Source organism: Dendrobates tinctorius, unplaced genomic scaffold (assembly GCF_039654945.1).
Source record: "Dendrobates tinctorius isolate UK_male_01 unplaced genomic scaffold, ASM3965494v1 ptg000036l, whole genome shotgun sequence".
In the NCBI taxonomy this organism is placed as follows: domain Eukaryota; kingdom Metazoa; phylum Chordata; class Amphibia; order Anura; family Dendrobatidae; genus Dendrobates; species Dendrobates tinctorius.
Genome location: NW_027361704.1, coordinates 6,274,837 through 6,294,817, shown reverse-complemented (window position 1 = coordinate 6,294,817; position 19,981 = coordinate 6,274,837).

The window sequence follows — 19,981 nt, the reverse complement described above, 5'->3', positions numbered from 1 at the left end:
CTTGGAATAATTATAGTGGTTTGAAAAAAACACTATATTGTAATCCAAACGCTAACTTATTACAGTGGTTTGAAGAAACCACTATATTGTAATTTGAACGCTGCTAACTTATTCTTCTTATTAATATTATTATAATGGTTTGAAAAAAATACTATATTGTAATCCGAATGCTGCTAACTTATTCTTCTTCTTATTATAGTGGTTTGAAAAACCACTATATTGTAATCCGAACGCTGCTAACTTATTATAGTGGTTTGAAAAAACCACTATATTGTAATCCGAACGCTGCTAACTTATTCTTCTTCTTCTTCTTATTATAGTGGTTTGAAAAAACCACTATATTGTAATCCAAACGCTGCTAACTTATTCTTCTTCTTCTTCTTCTTCTTATTATTATTATTAAGTTGATTTCCGCAATTAATACAGCCCGAACCGCTACACGCACAGACGCCGTTGAGGTGTCGTTTCGAAGCCAGCGTCCACGAGAGGTGTGCTAAGTATTTTTCGTGTCGATCGGATTTGTAGTTTTTGCGCAATTTGCGTTTGAAATTTTTTTTTCCCGTCATTGGAATGCACTGTCTCCAATGCTTTTCAATGGGTAATGGCAAAACGTGCCCTGAGGCGATTGAAATGGCAGTTGAGCTCATTGATATGCGCAGGCAGACCCAGTTACTATGCCAACGCCTACGAACGTCACATGACATCCCAAGGACAGAGCTTGTGCCACATAATATCAGCTCTTAAAGTGAAACCCACAGCACAAATGCAAATCTAGCTTCATCACATGACACATGCCCCTGAGATAGAATGTGCGACAAAGTGGATTTAGAAGCCCAGTGAGCCACCCTGGCTCTTAAAGGGCCGACGTGCCACAGTGATTCTTAAAGGGCCAGCGCACCGAAATGAGTCTTAAAGGGCCGGCGCGCCAAATCGAAAGCTGAGCGACCCCAGCCTCCAAATCGTAGGCTGAACCACCCCGGCCTCCAAATCGTAGGCTGAACCACCCCGGCCTCCAAATCGGAGGCTGAGCCACCCTGGCCTCCAAATCGGACCCAGTGTGGCCCGCTCAAAAAATCAGACCCAGAGTAGCACAGCCCACCAAATCGGATCCTGAGGGGCCCCGCCCACCAAATCAGACTCCGAGTGGCCCCGTCCACCAAATCGGACCCTGAAGGGCCCCGTCCACCAAATCGGACCCTGAGGAGCCCCGCCCACCAAATCAGACCCTGAGAAGCCCCGCCCGCAAAATCGGACCCTAAGGGGCCCCGGCCACAAAATCGGACCCTGAGGGGCCCCACCCGCAAAATCGGACCCTGAGGGGCCCCAACCGCAAAATCGGACCCTGAGGGGCCCCACCCGCAAAATCGGACCCTGAGGGGCCCCGGCCCCAAAAATCGGACCCTGAGGGGCCCCAAACACAAAATCGGACCCTGAGAGGCACCGGCTACAAAATCGGACCCTGAGGGGCCTCAGTCACAAAATCAGACCCTAAGGGGCCCCGGCCACAAAATCAGACCCTGAGGGGCCCCACCCACAAATCCAGACCCTGAGGGGCCCCGGCCACAAAATCGGACCCTGAGGGGCCCCGCTCACCAAATTGAACTCTGAGAGGCCCCGCTCACCAAATCGAACCCTGAGGGGTCCCGCTCACCAAATCGGACCCTGAGGGGCCCCGGACACAAAATCGGACCCTGAGGGGCCCCGGACACAAAATCGGACCCTAAGGGGCTCCACCCACAAAATCGGACCCTGAGGGGCCCCAACCACAAAATCAGACCCTGGGGGCCCCGCCCACCAAATCTGATCCTATGGGGCGATGCTGAACAAATCGGACCCCGAGGGGCCCCGCTCACCAAATCGGACCCTGAGGGGCCCAGCCCACCAAATGGGACCGTTAGGGGCCCCGCCCACCAAATCGGACCCCGAGTGTCCCCACCCACCAAATCGGACCCTGAGGGGCCCCAGCCACCAAATCGGACCCTGAGGGGCTAAACCCACAAAATCGGACCCTGTGGGGCCCCGGCCACAAAATCGGACCCTGAGGGGCCCCATCCACCAAATCGGACCCTGAGGGGCCCCACCCACAAAATCGAACCCTGAGGGGCCCTACCTACCAAATTGGACCCTGAGGGGCCCCGGCCACAAAATCGGACCATGAGGGTCCCCAATCACAAAATCGGACCCTTAGGGGCCCTGGTCACAAAGTCAGACCCTGATGGGCTCCAACCACCAAATCGGACCCTGAGGGGCCCCGGCAACAAAATCGGACCCTGAGGGTCCCCACCCACCAAATCAGACCCTGAGGGGCCCCGGCCACCAAATCGGACCCTGAGGGGCCCCACCCACCAAATCGGACCCTGAGGGGCCCTGGCCACTAAATCGGACCCTGAGGGGCCCCACCCACAAAATCGGACCCTGAGGCCAAAGTGGCACCTGAGATGCACTCACAGTTAAAACGGATCCTGAGTTGAAAGTCTTGCAGGGGCAGCAGGCAAGTCTCTCTTAAAGGGGCAACCCGGGCACCATTTCAAACCACTATCTGTACTTCCTTCAGGAAATACACATCTAGTATTACAATTATAATGCGTCAATCACAACTTATTCAGTTGATTTCCGCAATTAATGCGGCCCGAACCGCTACACGCACAGACTCCGTTGAGGTGTCGTTTCGAAGCCAGCGTCCACGAGAGGTGTGCTAAGTATTTTTTGTGTCGATCGGATTTGTAGTTTTTGTGCAATTTGTGTTTGAAAATTTTTTTTCCCGTCATTGGAATGCACTGTCTCAATGCTTTTCAATGGGAAACTTAAAAAGTGCCCTGAGGCGATTGAAATGGCAGTAAAGCTCATTGATATGCGCAGGCACACCCAGTTACTATGCCAACGCCTACGAACGTCACATGATGCCACCAGGACAGAGCTTCTGCCACATAATATCAGCTCTTAAAGCGAAACCCACAGCACAAATGAAAATCTACCTTCATCACATGACGCATGCCCCTGAGAGAGAATGTGTGCCAAAGTGTATTTAGAAGCCCAGTGAGCCAAACTGGCTCTTAAAGGGCCGAAGCACCAAAGTGATTCTTAAAGGGCCGCCGCACCGAAATGAGTATTAAAGGGCCGACGCGCCAAATCGAAAGCTGAGTGACCCCAGGCTCCAAATCTGAGGCCGAGCCACCCCGGCCTTAAAATCGGAGGCTGAGCCACCCTGGCCTCCAAATCGGACCAGAGTGGCCCCGCCCACCAAAAACGGACCCAGAGTGGCACAGCCCACCAAATCGGACACTGAGGGCCCCCGCCCACCAAATCAGACTCAGAGTTGCCCCACCCACCAAATCGGACCCTGAAGGGCCCCGCCCACCAAATCGGACCCAGAGGGGCCCTGCCCACCAAATCGGACCCTGAGGAGCTCCGTCCACCAAATCGGACCCAGAGTGACCCCGTCCACCAAATCGGATAATGAAGGGCCCCGCCCACCAAATCGGAAGCAGAGGGGCCCCGCCCACCAAATCGGACCCTGAGGGGCACTGCCCACTAAATCGGACCGAGAGATGCCATGCCCACCAAATCGGACCGTGAGGAGCCCCGCCCACCAAATCAGACCCTGAGGGGCCCCTGCCACAAAATCGGATCCTGAGGGGCCCCACCCTCAAAATCGGACCCTGAGGGGCCCCTATCACCAAATCGGACCCTGAGGGGCCCCGGCCACAAAATCGGACCCAGAGAGGCCCCACCCACAAAATCGGACACTGAGGCCAAAGTGGCCCCTGAGAGGCACCCACAGTTAAAACGGATCCTGAGTTGAAAGTCTTGCAGGGGCAGCAGGCAAGTCTCTCTTAAAGGGGCATCCCGGGCACCATTTCAAACCACTATCTGTACTTCCTTCAGGAAATACATATCTAGTATTAATGTTGTAATCCGAACACTGCTAACTTATTCTTATTTTTCAGTTGATTTCCGAACCGCTACACGCACAGACTCCGTTGAGGTGTCGTTTCAAAGCCAGCGTCCACGAGAGGTGTGCTAAGTATTTTTCGTGTCGATCGGATTTGTAGTTTTTGCGCAATTTGCGTTTTAAATTTTTTTTTCCTGTCATTGGAATGCACTGTCTCAATGCATTTGAATGGGAAACTTAAAACGTGCCCTGAGGCGATTGAAATGGCAGTAAAGCTCATTGATATGCGCAGGCACACCCAGTTACTATACCAATGCCTACGAATGTCACATGACGCCCCCAGGACAGAGCTTCTGCCACATAATATCAGCTCTTAAAGCGAAACCCACAGCACAAATGCAAATCTAGCTTCATCACATGACGCATGCCTCTGAGAGAGAATGTGCGCCAAAGTGCGCCCCCGCCCACCAAATCGGACCCTGAGCGGCCCCGCCCACCAAATCAGATTCTGAAAGGCCCCAACCACAAAATTGGACCCTGAGGGGCTCCACCCACAAAATCGGACCCTGAGGGGCCCCACCCACAAAATCGTTCCCTGAGGGGCACCACCCACAAAATCCGACCAAGAGGGGCCCCGGCCACAAAATCGTTCCCTGAGGTGCCCCAGCTACAAAATCGGACCCTGAGGGGCCCCGGACACAAAATCGGACCCTGAGGGGCCCAACCCACAAAATCGGACCCTGAGGGGCCCAACCCACAAAAACGGACCCTGAGGGGCCCCAACCACAATATCGGACCCTGAGGGGCCCCACTCACAATATCGGACCCTGAGGGGCCCCACTCACAATATCGGACCCTGAGGGGCCCCACCCACAAAATCGGACCCTGAGGGGCCACACCCACAAAATCGGACCCTGAGGGGCCACACCCACAAAATAGGAGCCTGAGGGATCCCGGCCAACAATTCAAGCCCTGAGGAGCCAAGGCCAAGGAATCAGATCCTGAGGAGCCCCACCCACCAAATCAGACCCTGAGGCCAAAGTGGCCCCTGAGAGGCACTCACAGTTAAAACGGATCAGGAGTTGAAAATCTTGCAGGGGCAGCAGGCAAGTCTCTCTTAAAGGGGCAGCCGGGTACCATTTCAAACCACTATCTGTACTTCCTTCAGGAAATACACATCTAGTATTATTATTACTATTCAGTTGCTTTCCGCAATTAATGCGGCCCGAACCGCTACACGCACACAATCCGTTGAGGTGTTGTTTTGAAGCCAGCGTCCACGAGTTGTGTGCTAAGTATTTTTCGTGTCGATCGGATTTGTAGTTTTTGCGCAATTTGCGTTTGAAATTTTTTTTCCCGTCATTGGAATGCACTGTCTGAGGCGATTGAAATGGCAGTTAAGCTCATTGATATGCGCAGGAACACCCAGTTACTATGCCAACGCCTACGAACGTCACATGACGCCCCCAGGACAGAGCTTCTGCCACATAATATCAGCTCTTAAAGCGAAACCCACAGCACAAATGCAAATCTAGCTTCATCACATGACGCATGCCCCTGAGAGAGAATGTGCGCCAAACTGTGCCCCCGCCCACCAAATCGGACCCTGAGGGGCCCCACCCACCAAATCGGACCCTGAGTGGCCCCGCCACCAAATCGGACCCTGAGTGGCCCCGCCCACCAAATCGGACCCTGAGTGGCCCCGCCCACCAAATCGGACCCTGAGTGGCCCCGCCCACCAAATCGGACCCTGAGTGGCCCCGCCCACCAAGTCGGACCCTGAGTGGCCCCGCCCACCAAGTCGGACCCTGAGTGGCCCCGCCCACCAAGTCGGACCCTGAGTGGCCCCGCCCACCAAGTCGGACCCTGAGTGGCCCCGCCCACCAAATCAGACCCTGAGGGTCCCCGCTCACCAAATCGGACCCTAAGGGGCCCCGCTCACCAAATCGGACCCTGAGGGGCCCCACTCACCAAATCGGATTCTGAAAGGCCCCAACCACCAAATAGGACCCTGAGGGGCCCCACCCACCAAATAGGACCCTGAGGGGCCCCACCCACCAAATAGGACCCTGAGGGGCCCCACCCACCAAATAGGACCCTGAGGGACCCCGCCCAGCAAATAGGACCCTGAGGGACCCCGCCCAGCAAATAGGACCCTGAGGGACCCCGCCCAGCAAATAGGACCCTGAGGGGCCCCACCCACCAAATAGGACCCTGAGGGACCCCGCCCAGCAAATCGGACCCTGAGGGTCCCCGCCCACCAAATCTGACTCTGATGGGCCCCGCCCACCAAATCGGACCCTGGGGGGCCCCACCCACCAAATCGGACCCTGAGTGGCCCCGCCCACCAAATCGGACCCTGAGGGGCCACGCCCACCAAATAGGACCCTGAGGGACCCCGCCCAGCAAATCAGACCCTGAGGGGCCCTGCCCACCAAATCGGACTCTGAGGGTCCCCACAAACCAAATCGGACCCTGATGGGCCCTGCCCACCAAATCGGACCCTGAGCGGCTCCACCCACCAAATCGGATTCTGAAAGGCCCCAACCACAAAATCGGACCCTGAGGTGCCCAGCTCACCAAATCGGACCCTGAGGGGCCCCGCTCACCAAATTGAACTCTGAGAGGCCCCGCTCACCAAATCGAACCCTGAGGGGTCCCGCTCACCAAATCGGACCCTGAGGGGCCCCGGACACAAAATCGGACCCTGAGGGGCCCCGGACACAAAATCGGACCCTAAGGGGCTCCACCCACAAAATCGGACCCTGAGGGGCCCCAACCACAAAATCAGACCCTGGGGGCCCCGCCCACCAAATCTGATCCTATGAGGCGATGCTGACCAAATCGGACCCCGAGGGGCCCCGCTCACCAAATCGGACCCTGAGGGCCCGTTAGGGGCCCCGCCCACCAAATCGGACCCCGAGTGTCCCCACCCACCAAATCGGACCCTGAGGGGCCCCAGCCACCAAATCGGACCCTGAGGGGCTAAACCCACAAAATCGGACCCTGTGGGGCCCCGGCCACAAAATCGGACCCTGAGGGGCCCCATCCACCAAATCGGACCCTGAGGGGCCCCACCCACAAAATCGAACCCTGAGGGGCCCTACCTACCAAATTGGACCCTGAGGGGCCCCGGCCACAAAATCGGACCATGAGGGTCCCCAATCACAAAATCGGACCCTTAGGGGCCCTGGTCACAAAGTCAGACCCTGATGGGCTCCAACCACCAAATCGGACCCTGAGGGGCCCCGGCAACAAAATCGGACCCTGAGGGTCCCCACCCACCAAATCAGACCCTGAGGGGCCCCGGCCACCAAATCGGACCCTGAGGGGCCCCACCCACCAAATCACTAAATCGGACCCTGAGGGGCCCCACCCACAAAATCGGACCCTGAGGCCAAAGTGGCACCTGAGATGCACTCACAGTTAAAACGGATCCTGAGTTGAAAGTCTTGCAGGGGCAGCAGGCAAGTCTCTCTTAAAGGGGCAACCCGGGCACCATTTCAAACCACTATCTGTACTTCCTTCAGGAAATACACATCTAGTTATAGTGGTTTGAAAAAACCACTATATTGTAATCCGAACGCTGCTAACTTATTCTTCTTCTTCTTCTTATTATTATTATTAAGTTGATTTCCGCAATTAATGCGGCCCGAACCGCTACACGCACAGACTCCGTTGAGGTGTCGTTTCGAAGCCAGCGTCCATGAGAGGTGTGCTAAGTATTTTTCGTGTCGATCGGATTTGTAGTTTTTGCGCAATTTGCGTTTGAAAATTTTTTTTCCCGTCATTGGAATGCACTGTGTCAATGCTTTTCAATGGGAAGCTTAAAACGTGCCCTGAGGCGATTGAAATGGCAGTTGAGCTCATTGATATGCGCAGGCAGACCCAGTTACTATGCCAACGCCTACGAACGTCACATGACATCTCCAGAACAGAGCTTTTGCCACATAATATCAGCTCTTAAAGCTAAACCCACGGCACAAATGCAAATCTAGCTTCATCACATGACGCATGCCCCTGAGAGAGAATGTGTGCGCCAAAGTGGATTTAGAAGCCCAGTGAGCCACCCTGGCTCTTAAAGGGCCGACGCGCCAAAGTGATTCTTAAAGAGCCGGCGCACCAAAATGAGTCTTAAAGGGCCGGCGTGCCAAATCGAAAGCTGAGTGACCCAAGGCTCCAAATCGGAGGCTGATAGACCCTGGCCTACAAAAAGGAGGCTGAGCAACCCTGGCATCCAAATCGGACCCAGAGTGGCCCCGCCCACGAAATCGGACCCAGAGTGGCCTCGCCCACCAAATCAGACCCAGAGTGGCCCCGCCCACCAAATTGGACCCTGAGGAGCCCCACCCACAAAATCGGACCGTGAAGGCCCCACCCACAAAATCGGACCCTGAGGGGCCCCACCCACAAAATCGGACCCTGAGGGGCCCCGGCCACAAAATCGGACCCTGAGAGACCCCGGCCACAAAATCGAACCCAGAGGGGCCCCACCCACAAAATTGGACCCTGAGCGCCCCCAACCCCAAAATCGGACCCTGAGGGGCCCTGGCCACAAAATCGGACCCTCAGGGGCCCCGCCCTCAAAATCGGACCCTGAGCTGCCCCTCCCTCAAAAATCGGACCCTGAGAGGCCCCGCCCACCAAATCAGACCCTGAGGGGCTCCGCCAACCAAATCGGACTCTAAAGGGCCCCACCCACAAAATCAGACCCTGAGGGCCCCCAACTACAAAATAGGACCCTAAGGGGCCCCACCCTCAAAATCGGACCCTGAGTAGACCCGGCCACAAAATCGGACACTGAGGGGCCCCACCCACAAAATCGGACCCTGAGGGGTCCCAACCACAAAATCAAATCCTGAGGGGCCCCACCCTCAAAATCGGATCCTGAGGAGCCCAACCAACAAAATCGGACCCTGAGGGGCCCCGGCCACAAAATTGGAACCTGAGGGGCCCCGGCCACAAAATCGGACCCTGAGGGGTCCCAACCACGAAATCAGACCCTGAGGGGCCCCGGACTCAAAATCGGACCGTGAGGGCCCCCAACCACAAAATCGGACCCTGAGGGGCCCCAACCACAAAATCAGACCCTGAGAGACCCCGGCCACAAAATCGGACCCTGAGGGGCCCCGGCCACAAAATCGGACCTTGAGAGGCCCCGGCCACAAAATCGGACCCTGAGGGGCCCCGGCCACAAAATCGGACCCTGCGGGGTGCCGGCCACAAAATCAGACCCTGAGGGGTCCCAACCACAAAATCAGACCCTGAGGGGCCCCAGTCACAAAATCAGACCCTGAGCGACCCCAACCACAAAATCGGACCCTGAGGGGCCCCGGCCACAAAATCGGACACTGAGGGGCCCCAACCACAAAATCGGACCCTGAGGGGCCCCAGCCACGAAATCAGACCCTGAGGGGCGCCGGCCACAAAATTGGACCCTGAGGGCCCCCAACCACAAAATCAGACCCTGAGGGGCCCCGCCACAAAATCGGACCCTGAGGGCCCCCAACCACAAAACTGGACTCTGAGGGGCCCCAACCACAAAATCGGACCCTGAGGGGCCCCAACCACAAAATCGGACCCTGAGGGGCCCCGGCCACAATATCGGACCCTGAGAGACCCCGGCCACAAAATCGAACCCAGAGGGGCCCCACCCACAAAATTGGACCCTGAGGGGCCCCGCCCACCAAATCGGACCCTGAGGGTCCCCGCCCACAAAATCGGACCCTGAGGGGCCCCGCCCTCAAAATCGGACCCTGAGGGGCCCCACCCACAAAATCGGACCCTGAGGGGCCCCACCCTCAAAATCGGACCCTGAGGGGTCCAACCAAGAAAATCGCCACAAAATCGGACCATGAGGGGCCCCGGCCACAAAATCGGAGCCTGAGGGGCCCCGGCCACAAAATCGGACCCTGAGGGGTCCTGGCCACAAAATCAGGCCCTGAGGGGCCCCACCCACAAAATCAGACCCTGAGGGGCCCCGGCCATAAAATCGTACCCTGAGGGGCCCCGGCCATAAAATCGTACCCTGAGGGGCCCCGGCCACAAAATCGTACCCTGAGGGGCCCCACCCACAAAATCAGACCATGAGGGGCCCCACCCACAAAATCGGACCCTGAGGGGCCCCACCCATAAAATCGGACCCTGAGGGGACCCACCCACAAAATCGGACCCTGAGGGTCCACACCCACAAAATCGGACCCTGAGAGGCCACACCCACAAAATCAGACCCTGAGGGGCCCCACCCACAAAATTGGACCCTGAGGAATCCCGGCCACTAATTCAAATCCTGAGGAGCCCAGGCCACTGAATCGGATCCTGAGGGGCCCCACCCACCAAATCAGACCCTGAGGCCAAAGTGGCCCCTGAGAGGCACCCACATTTAAAACGGATACTGAGTTGAAAGTCTTGCAGGGGCAGCAGCCAAGTCTCTCTTAAAGGGGCAGCCCAGGCACCATTTCAAACCACTATCTGTACTTCCTTCAGGAAATACACATCTAGTATTATTATTATTATTCAGTTGATTTTCCGCAATTAATGTGACCCGAACCGCTACACGCACAGACTCCGTTGACGTGTTGTTTCGAAGCCAGCGTCCACGAGTGGTGTGCTAAGTATTTTTCGTGTCGATGAGATTTGTAGTTTTTGCGCAATTTGCGTTTTAAAAAACATTTTCCTGTCATTGGAATGCACTGTCTCCAATGCATTTTAATGGGAAAATGTTGCCATAGTGAAAACATGGTGCAGTCGTGAGGTGGCAGTTATGCTCATTGATATGCGTAGGCCAGGGCCGGCGTCAGCACCCGGGCAAATGCCAGGGCCCTGGCGAAATGGGAGGGCCCACTCACGCTGTCTGGGATACCCCCCGGCCGCCGCCATGCCCCCATGTACTGACCCCAACCTGCGCCCTCCGCGAGGGACCCACGCAGTGACGCAGCCCCTTAGGCTGAGTGCAGACGACTTTTTGGCCCTGCGGATTTTTCCGCTCAGAATGGAATAAATCCACTGGTCAAATGACCTGCATTTTTCCTGCGGATTTCTTCCATTTTTCCTGCGGTTTTATTGCGGTTTTTGTACAGTTTTCCCCCTGCGGTTTTGGAGACGGGAGATGGAAAACCGCACAAAAGAAGTAACATGCTGCGGATTTTGAACCGCAGGAAAACCGCGCGGAAAAATCCGCAGCGTCTGCACAGCGTTTTTTTTTCATTGATTTTAAGGCTACTGTACATCACATTGCGGATATGCAACGTTTCTGCGCGGTAAAATCCGCTGCGGATCCACTGGATATCTGCATCGTGTGCACACAGCCTTACTGCCAGCAATGATCATCGCTTCCTTCGGCTGTAATCTTGTGTGCGGTGTTGACACAGGACCTGTGATGAGGTCACAGGAGGGGAAGAGTCAGGGGTCACATGATCAGGGCGGCTGCAGCACTCTGTTGTGCTGGTCGCTTGTCATTATGGTGCTAGTCTGGATGGATGAGGTAACGTTTATGTGTGGGACAGTGGGCTCAGGGAGGGGTTTAACAAGGTGGATGTAGCAGAGCTGTTTGTGTACTTGTGTGGGGTCAGAAGGGGTTTACAAGGTGATGTAGCAGAGTCGTGTGTGTACTTGTGTGGGGTCAGGAGGGGTTTACAAGGTGGATGTAGTAGAGCCATGTGTGTACTTTGTGTGGGGTCAGGAGGTGTTTTACAAGGTGGATGTAGCAGTGCCGTGTGTGTACTTGTGTGGGGTCAGGGAGGGGTTTTACAAGGTGGATGTAGCAGTGCCGTGTGTGTACTTGTGTGGGGTCAGGAGGGGTTTTACATGGTGGATGTAGCAGAGCCGTGTGTGTACTTGTGTGGGGTCAGGAGGTGTTTTACATGGTGGATGTAGCAGAGCCGTGTGTGTACTTGTGTGGGGTCAGGAGGGGTTTACAAGGTGGATGTAGCAGAGCCGTGTGTGTACTTGTGTGGGGTCAGGAGGGGTTTACAAGGTGGATGTAGCAGAGCCGTGTGTGTACTTGTGTGGGGTCAGGAGGGGTTTACAAGGTGGATGTAGCAGAGCCGTGTGTGTACTTGTGTGGGGTCAGGAGGTGTTTTACAAGGTGATGTAGCAGAGCCGTGTGTGTACTTGTGTGGGGTCAGGGAGGGGTTTTACAAGGTGGATGTAGCAGTGCCGTGTGTGTACTTGTGTGGGGTCAGGAGGGGTTTTACATGGTGGATGTAGCAGAGCCATGTGTGTACTTGTGTGGGGTCAGGAGGGGTTTACAAGGTGGATGTAGCAGAGCCGTGTGTGTACTTGTGTGGGGTCAGGAGGGGTTTACAAGGTGATGTAGCAGAGCCATGTGTGTACTTGTGTGGGGTCAGGAGGGGTTTACAAGGTGGATGTAGCAGAGCCGTGTGTGTACTTGTGTGGGGTCAGGAGGGGTTTACAAGGTGGATGTAGCAGAGCCGTGTGTGTACTTGTGTGGGGTCAGGAGGTGTTTTACAAGGTGATGTAGCAGAGCCGTGTGTGTACTTGTGTGGGGTCAGGGAGGGGTTTTACAAGGTGGATGTAGCAGTGCCGTGTGTGTACTTGTGTGGGGTCAGGAGGGGTTTTACATGGTGGATGTAGCAGAGCCATGTGTGTACTTGTGTGGGGTCAGGAGGGGTTTACAAGGTGGATGTAGCAGAGCCGTGTGTGTACTTGTGTGGGGTCAGGAGGGGTTTACAAGGTGATGTAGCAGAGCCATGTGTGTACTTGTGTGGGGTCAGGAGGGGTTTACAAGGTGGATGTAGCAGAGCCGTGTGTGTACTTGTGTGGGGTCAGGAGGGGTTTACAAGGTGGATGTAGCAGAGCCGTGTGTGTACTTGTGTGGGGTCAGGAGGTGTTTTACAAGGTGATGTAGCAGAGCCGTGTGTGTACTTGTGTGGAGTCAGGGAGGGGTTTTACAAGGTGGATGTAGCAGTGCCGTGTGTGTACTTGTGTGGGGTCAGGAGGGGTTTTACATGGTGGATGTAGCAGAGCCATGTGTGTACTTGTGTGGGGTCAGGAGGGGTTTACAAGGTGGATGTAGCAGAGCCGTGTGTGTACTTGTGTGGGGTCAGAAGGGGTTTACAAGGTGATGTAGCAGAGCCATGTGTGTACTTTGTGTGGGGTCAAGAGGTGTTTTACAAGGTGGATGTAGCAGTGCCATGTGTGTACTTGTGTGGGGTTAGGAGGGGTTTACAAGGTGATGTAGCAGAGCTGTTTGTGTACTTTGTGTGGGGTCAGGAGGTGTTTTACAAGGTGGATGTAGCAGAGCCGTGTATGTACTTTGTGTGGGGTCAGGAGGTGTTTTACAAGGTGGATGTAGCAGAGCCGTGTGTGTACTTGTGTGGGGTCAGGAGGGGTTTTACATGGTGGATGTAGCAGTGCCGTGTGTGTACTTGTGTGGGGTCAGGAGGGGTTTACAAGGTGATGTAGCAGAGCTGTTTGTGTACTTTGTGTGGGGTCAGGAGGTGTTTTACAAGGTGGATGTAGCAGAGCCGTGTGTGTAATTTGTGTGGGGTCAGGAGGTGTTTTACAAGGTGGATGTAGCAGAGCCATGTGTGTACTTGTGTGGGGTCAGGAGGGGTTTACAAGGTGATGTAGCAGAGCCGTGTGTGTACTAGTGTGGGGTCAGGAGGGGTTTTACATGGTGGATGGTGCAGTGCCGTGTGTGTACTTGTGTGGGGTCAGGAGGGGTTTACAAGGTGGATGTAGCAGTGCCGTTTGTGTACTTGTGTGGGGTCAGGAGCGGTTTACAAGGTGATGTAGCAGAGCTGTTTGTGTACTTTGTGTGGGGTCAGGAGGTGTTTTACAAGGTGGATATAGCAGTGCCGTGTGTGTACTTGTGTGGGGTCAGGAGGTGTTTTTCAAGGTGGATGTAGCAGAGCCGTGTGTGTACTTGTGTGGGGTCAGGAGGTGTTTTTCAAGGTGGATGTAGCAGAGCCGTGTGTGTACTTGTGTGAGGTCAGGAGGAGGGGGTTTTACAAGGTGGATGTAGCAGAGCTGTGTTTGTACTTGTGTGGGGTCAGGAGGGGTTTAACAAGGTGTATGTAGCAGAGCCGTGTGTGTACTTCTGTGGGGTCAGGAGGGGTTTACAAGGTGGATGTAGCAGAGCCGTGTGTGTACTTGTGTGGGGTCAGGAGGGGTTTACAAGGTGGATGTAGCAGAGCCGTGTGTGTACTTGTGTGGGGTCAGGAGAGGTTTTACAAGGTGGATGTAGCAGAGCCGTGTGTGTACTTGTGTGGGGTCAGGAGGGGTTTACAAGGTGGATGTAGCAGAGCCGTGTGTGTACTTGTGTGGGGTCAGGAGGGGTTTACAAGGTGGATGTAGCAGAGCCGTGTGTGTACTTGTGTGGGGTCAGGAGGGGTTTACAAGGTGGATGTAGCAGAGCCGTGTGTGTACTTGTGTGGGGTCAGAAGGGGTTTACAAGGTGATGTAGCAGAGCCATGTGTGTACTTTGTGTGGGGTCAAGAGGTGTTTTACAAGGTGGATGTAGCAGTGCCATGTGTGTACTTGTGTGGGGTTAGGAGGGGTTTACAAGGTGATGTAGCAGAGCTGTTTGTGTACTTTGTGTGGGGTCAGGAGGTGTTTTACAAGGTGGATGTAGCAGAGCCGTGTATGGACTTTGTGTGGGGTCAGGAGGTGTTTTACAAGGTGGATGTAGCAGAGCCGTGTGTGTACTTGTGTGGGGTCAGGAGGGGTTTTACATGGTGGATGTAGCAGTGCCGTGTGTGTACTTGTGTGGGGTCAGGAAGGGTTTACAAGGTGATGTAGCAGAGCTGTTTGTGTACTTTGTGTGGGGTCAGGAGGTGTTTTACAAGGTGGATGTAGCAGAGCCGTGTGTGTAATTTGTGTGGGGTCAGGAGGTGTTTTACAAGGTGGATGTAGCAGAGCCATGTGTGTACTTGTGTGGGGTCAGGAGGGGTTTACATGGTGATGTAGCAGAGCCGTGTGTGTACTAGTGTGGGGTCAGGAGGGGTTTTACATGGTGGATGGTGCAGTGCCGTGTGTGTACTTGTGTGGGGTCAGGAGGGGTTTACAAGGTGGATGTAGCAGTGCCGTTTGTGTACTTGTGTGGGGTCAGGAGCGGTTTACAAAGTGATGTAGCAGAGCTGTTTGTGTACTTTGTGTGGGGTCAGGAGGTGTTTTACAAGGTGGATATAGCAGTGCCGTGTGTGTACTTGTGTAGGGTCACTCAGGAGGTGTTTTTCAAGGTGGATGTAGCAGAGCCGTGTGTGTGTACTTGTGTGGGGTCAGGAGGTGTTTTTCAAGGTGGATGTAGCAGAGCCGTGTGTGTACTTGTGTGAGGTCAGGAGGAGGGGGTTTTACAAGGTGGATGTAGCAGAGCTGTGTTTGTACTTGTGTGGGGTCAGGAGGGGTTTAACAAGGTGTATGTAGCAGATCCGTGTGTGTACTTGTGTGGGGTCAGGAGGGGTTTTACATGGTGGATGTAGCAGAGCCGTGTGTGTACTTCTGTGGGGTCAGGAGGGGTTTACAAGGTGGACGTAGCAGAGCCGTGTGTGTACTTGTGTGGGGTCAGGAGGGGGTTTTACAAGGTGGATGTAGCAGAGCCGTGTGTGTACTTGTGTGGGGTCAGGAGGGGTTTTGCAAGGTGGATGTAGCAGAGCCGTGTGTGTACTTGTGTGGGGTCAGGAGGGGGTTTTACAAGGTGGATGTAGCAGAGCCGTGTGTGTACTTGTGTGGGGTCAGGAGGGGTTTACAAGGTGGATGTAGCAGAGCCGTGTGTGTACTTGTGTGGGGTCAGGAGAGGTTTTACAAGGTGGATGTAGCAGAGCCGTGTGTGTACTTGTGTGGGGTCAGGAGGGGTTTACAAGGTGGATGTAGCAGAGCCGTGTGTGTACTTGTGTGGGGTCAGGAGGGGTTTACAAGGTGGATGTAGCAGAGCCGTGTGTGTACTTGTGTGGGGTCAGGAGGTGTTTTGCAAGGTAGATGTAGCAGAGCCGTGTGTGTACTTGTGTGGGGTCAGGAGAGGTTTTACAAGGTGGATGTAGCAGAGCCGTGTGTGTTGTTTGGTGGGGTCAGGAGGGGTTTACAAGGTGTACGGAGCAGAGCCGTGTGTGTGCGATGTGTACGGAGCAGAGCCGTGTGTGTACGATGTGTACGGAGCGAAGCCGTGTGTGTACGAGATGTACGGAACGGAGCCCTGTGTGTACGGAGCTGAGCCGTGTGTTTATGGAGCGGAGCAGAGCCGGGGGTGTACGGAGCGGAGCCGTGTGTGTACGAGGTGTATGGTGGGGAGCATTTATACCTCCCGAGTCCCAACCGTCCCGGATCCAGCGAGACAGTTCTGATTTTGAGAGAGAGACTGCCCCAGCCGGGAGCATACTTTCCCCGCGGGACACAGGAGTACACAGTGGAGCCCCAAGGAGCAATTTAAAACTTGCACGTAACGTTCTGCCGGAAGTGACGTGCTGGAAGCTGACCAGAAATTAGGTCATTTCAGTAGGAGATTGTGACGGAACCATGGAGGCACTTCAGGGAATGCTTCAGATCCATCACCGTGTCCTCCTCTGACAGAGCGGACAGCGGGATCGCCTTGGAATCGGGCATGTCGGGCATGTGAGCGGATCATGATATGTCCTGCACCAGGAGGCTCAGGTGGGCACTACAATGGGAGCTGGGCTGCTATAGTATCTTTATAGAATTTTTCTTTCTCTGTTTCTTTCTCTCTCTGTTCTTTCTCTCTAATCTTTTTTTCTCTCTCTCTGTTCTCTTTCTTTCTTTCTTTCTTTCCTTCTTTCTTTCTCTGTTCTTTCTCTCTCTCTCTCTCTCTCTCTCTCTGTTCTCTCTTTCCTCTTTTTCTTTCTCTCTCTCTGATCTTTCTTTCCCCTCTTTCTTTCTATCTGTTCTTTCCCCTCTTTCATTTTCTCTCTACCTCTCTGTTCTTTCTTTCTTTCCCCTCCTTCTTTCTCTCTCTCCGTTCTTTTTTTCTGTTGACGCTTTTTCTCTGTGTTCTTTCTCTCTCCGTTCTTTCTTCCCCTCTTTTTTACTCTCTCCCTCTCTGTTCTTTTTTCCCCTCTTACTTTCTTTCTTTCTTTCTTTCTTTCTTTCTTTCTTTCTCTCTCTGTTCTTTTTTTCCGTCCACTCTTTCTTTCTCTTTGTTCTTTTTCTTTCTTTTTTCCTTCTCTCTGTTCTTTCTTTCTTTACCCTCTTTCTTTCTCTTTCTCTCTGTTCTTTTCTTTCTCTTTCTCTCTCTGTTCTTCCTTTCTTTCTCTTTGTTCTTTATTTTCTTTCTTTCTCTTTCTTTCTCTGTTCATTTTTTCTATGTTCTTTCTTTCTTTCTCTCGCTCTCTGTATCTTTCTCTCTCTGTTCTTCCTTCCATTCTTTCTCTCTTTCTTTCTCTGTTCTTTATTTCCCCTCTTTCTTTCTTTCTGTTCTCTCTCTGTTCTTTCTCTCGCTCTCTTCTTTCTTTCATGCGTACACTACTAATCAGTAGCCTCCTTCAGATGAACGTGTTTTGCCACAGAGCGAGTGTCTGTGTGGATCACATGCGTGTCCGTGTGATCCACGCGGAGACAAGTCCGTTTTTGGCGGTCACCACGGATGTCACACGGCATGAGTCGTGGTATGTGTTAAGGGGGGGCCCACTGAGACTTTTTCGCCCGGGGACCTCAAAAACCTGGAGTCGGCCCTGGCGCAGGCACACCCAGTTACTATGCCAACGAATACGAACTTTACATGACCCCAGCAGGACACAGTTTCTGCCAGATAATATCAGCTCTTAAAGCGAAACCCAAAGCACAAATGCAAATCTAGCTTCATCACATGATGCATGCCCCTGAGAGAGAATGTCCGCCAAAGTGGATTTAGAAGCCCAGTGCGCCAAACTAGCTTTTAAAGGGCCGACGCGCCTAAGGGATTCTTAAAGGGCTGACGCACCGAAATGAGTCTTAAAGGGCCTGCGCGCCAAATCGAAAGCTGAGTGACCCCACGCTCCAAATCGGAGGCTGATCGACCCTGGCCTACAAATCGGAGGCTGAGCCACCCTGGCCTCCAAATCGGACCCAGAGTGGCCCCGCCCACCAAATCGGATCCTGAGGGGCCCCACCCACCAAATCAGACCCTGAGGGGCCCCACAGGCCAAAGTGGCCCCTGAGAGGCACCCACAGTTAAAACGGATCCTGAGTTGAAAGTCTTGCAGGGGCAGCAGGCAAGTCTCTCTTAAAGGGGCAGCCCGGGCACCATTTCAAACCACTATCTGTACTTCCTTCAGGAAATACACATCTAGTATTATTATTACTATTCAGTTGATTTCCGCAATTAATGCGGCCTGAACCGCTACACGCACAGACTCCGTTGAGGTTTTGTTCCGAAGCCAGCGTTCACGAGAGGTGTGCTAAGTATTTTTCATGTCGATCGGATTTATAGTTTTTGCGCAATTTGAGTTTGAAAAAACATTTTCCTGTCATTGGAATGCACTGTCTCAATGCATTTCAATTGGAAAATTTTGCCATAGGGAAAACATGGGGCAGTCGTGAGGCGATTCAAATAGCAGTTAAGCTCATTGATATGCGCAGGCACACCCAGTTACTATGCCAACGCCTACAAACTTTTCATGACCCCTCCAGGACAGTGTTTCTGGCAGATAATATCAACTCTTAAAGCAAAACCCAGAGCACAAATGCAAATCTAGCTTCATCACATGACGCATACCCCTGAGAGAGAATATGCACCAAAGTGGATTTAGAAGCCCAGTGCGCCAAACTGGCTCTTAAACGGCCGATGCGCCTAAGTGATTCTTAAAGGGCTGGCGCACCAAAATGAGTCTTAAAGGGCCGGTGCGCCAAATCGAAAGCTGAGTGACCCCAGGCTCCAAATCGGAGGCTGATTGACCCTGGCCTACAAATCGGAGGCTGATCGACCCTGGCCTACAAAATGGAGACTGAGCCACCCTCGCCTCCAAATCGGATCCAGAGTGGCACAGCCCACCAAATCGGACCCTGAGGGGCCCCGCCCACCAAATCCGACCTTGAGGTGCCCGACCCACCAAGTCAGACCCAGAGTGGCCCTGCCCACTAAATCAGACCCTGAGGGGCTCCGCCCACAAAATCAGACTCAGAGTGGCCCGGACTCTGAGGAGCCCCGCCCACCAAATCAGACCCCGAGGGGCCCCGCCCACCAAATCAGACCCCGAGGGGCCCCGCACACCAAATCAGACCCTGAGGGGCCCCGCCCACCAAATCGGACCCAGAGTGGCCCCGCCCACCAAAATGGACCCAGGGGGCTCCACCCACAAAATCAGACCCTAAGGGGCCCCACCCACAAAATCGGACCCTGAGTAGACCTGGCCACAAAATCAGACCCTGAGGGGCCCCAACCACAAAATCGGACCCTGAGGGGCCCCGGCCACAAAATCGGACCCTGAGGGGCCCCACCCACAAAATCGGACCCTGAGGGGCCCCGGCCACAAAATCGGAACCTGAAGGGCCCCGGCCACAAAATCGGACCCTGAGTGGCCCATCCACAAAATCGGACCCTAAGGGGCCCCACCCACAAAATCGGACCCTGAGTAGACCCGGCCACAAAATCAGACCCTGAGGGGCCCCAACCACAAAATCGGACCCTGAGGGGCCCCGGCCACAAAATCGGACCCTGAGGGGCCCCACCCACAAAATCGGACCCTGAGGGGCCCCGGCCACAAAATCGGAACCTGAAGGGCCCCGGCCAAAAAATTGGACCCTGAGCGGCCCATCCACAAAATCAGACCCTGAGGGGCCCCGGCCACGAAATCGGACACTGAGGGGCGCTGGACACAAAATCGGACCATGAGGGCCCCCAACCACAAAACCGGACCCTGAGGGGCCCCAACCACCAAATCGGACCCTGAGGGGCCCCGCCAAACAAATCGGACTCTGAGGGAGCCCACCCACAAAATCGGACCTTGAGGGCCCCCAACCACAAAATCGAACCCTGAGGGGCCCCGGCCACAAAATCAGACCCTGAGAGACCCCGGCCACAAAACTGGACCCTGAGGGGCCCCGCCCACAAAATTGGACCCTGAGGGGCCCCGCCCACCAAATCGGACCCTGAGGGTCCCCACCCACAAAATCGGACCCTGAGGGACCCCGCCCTTAAAA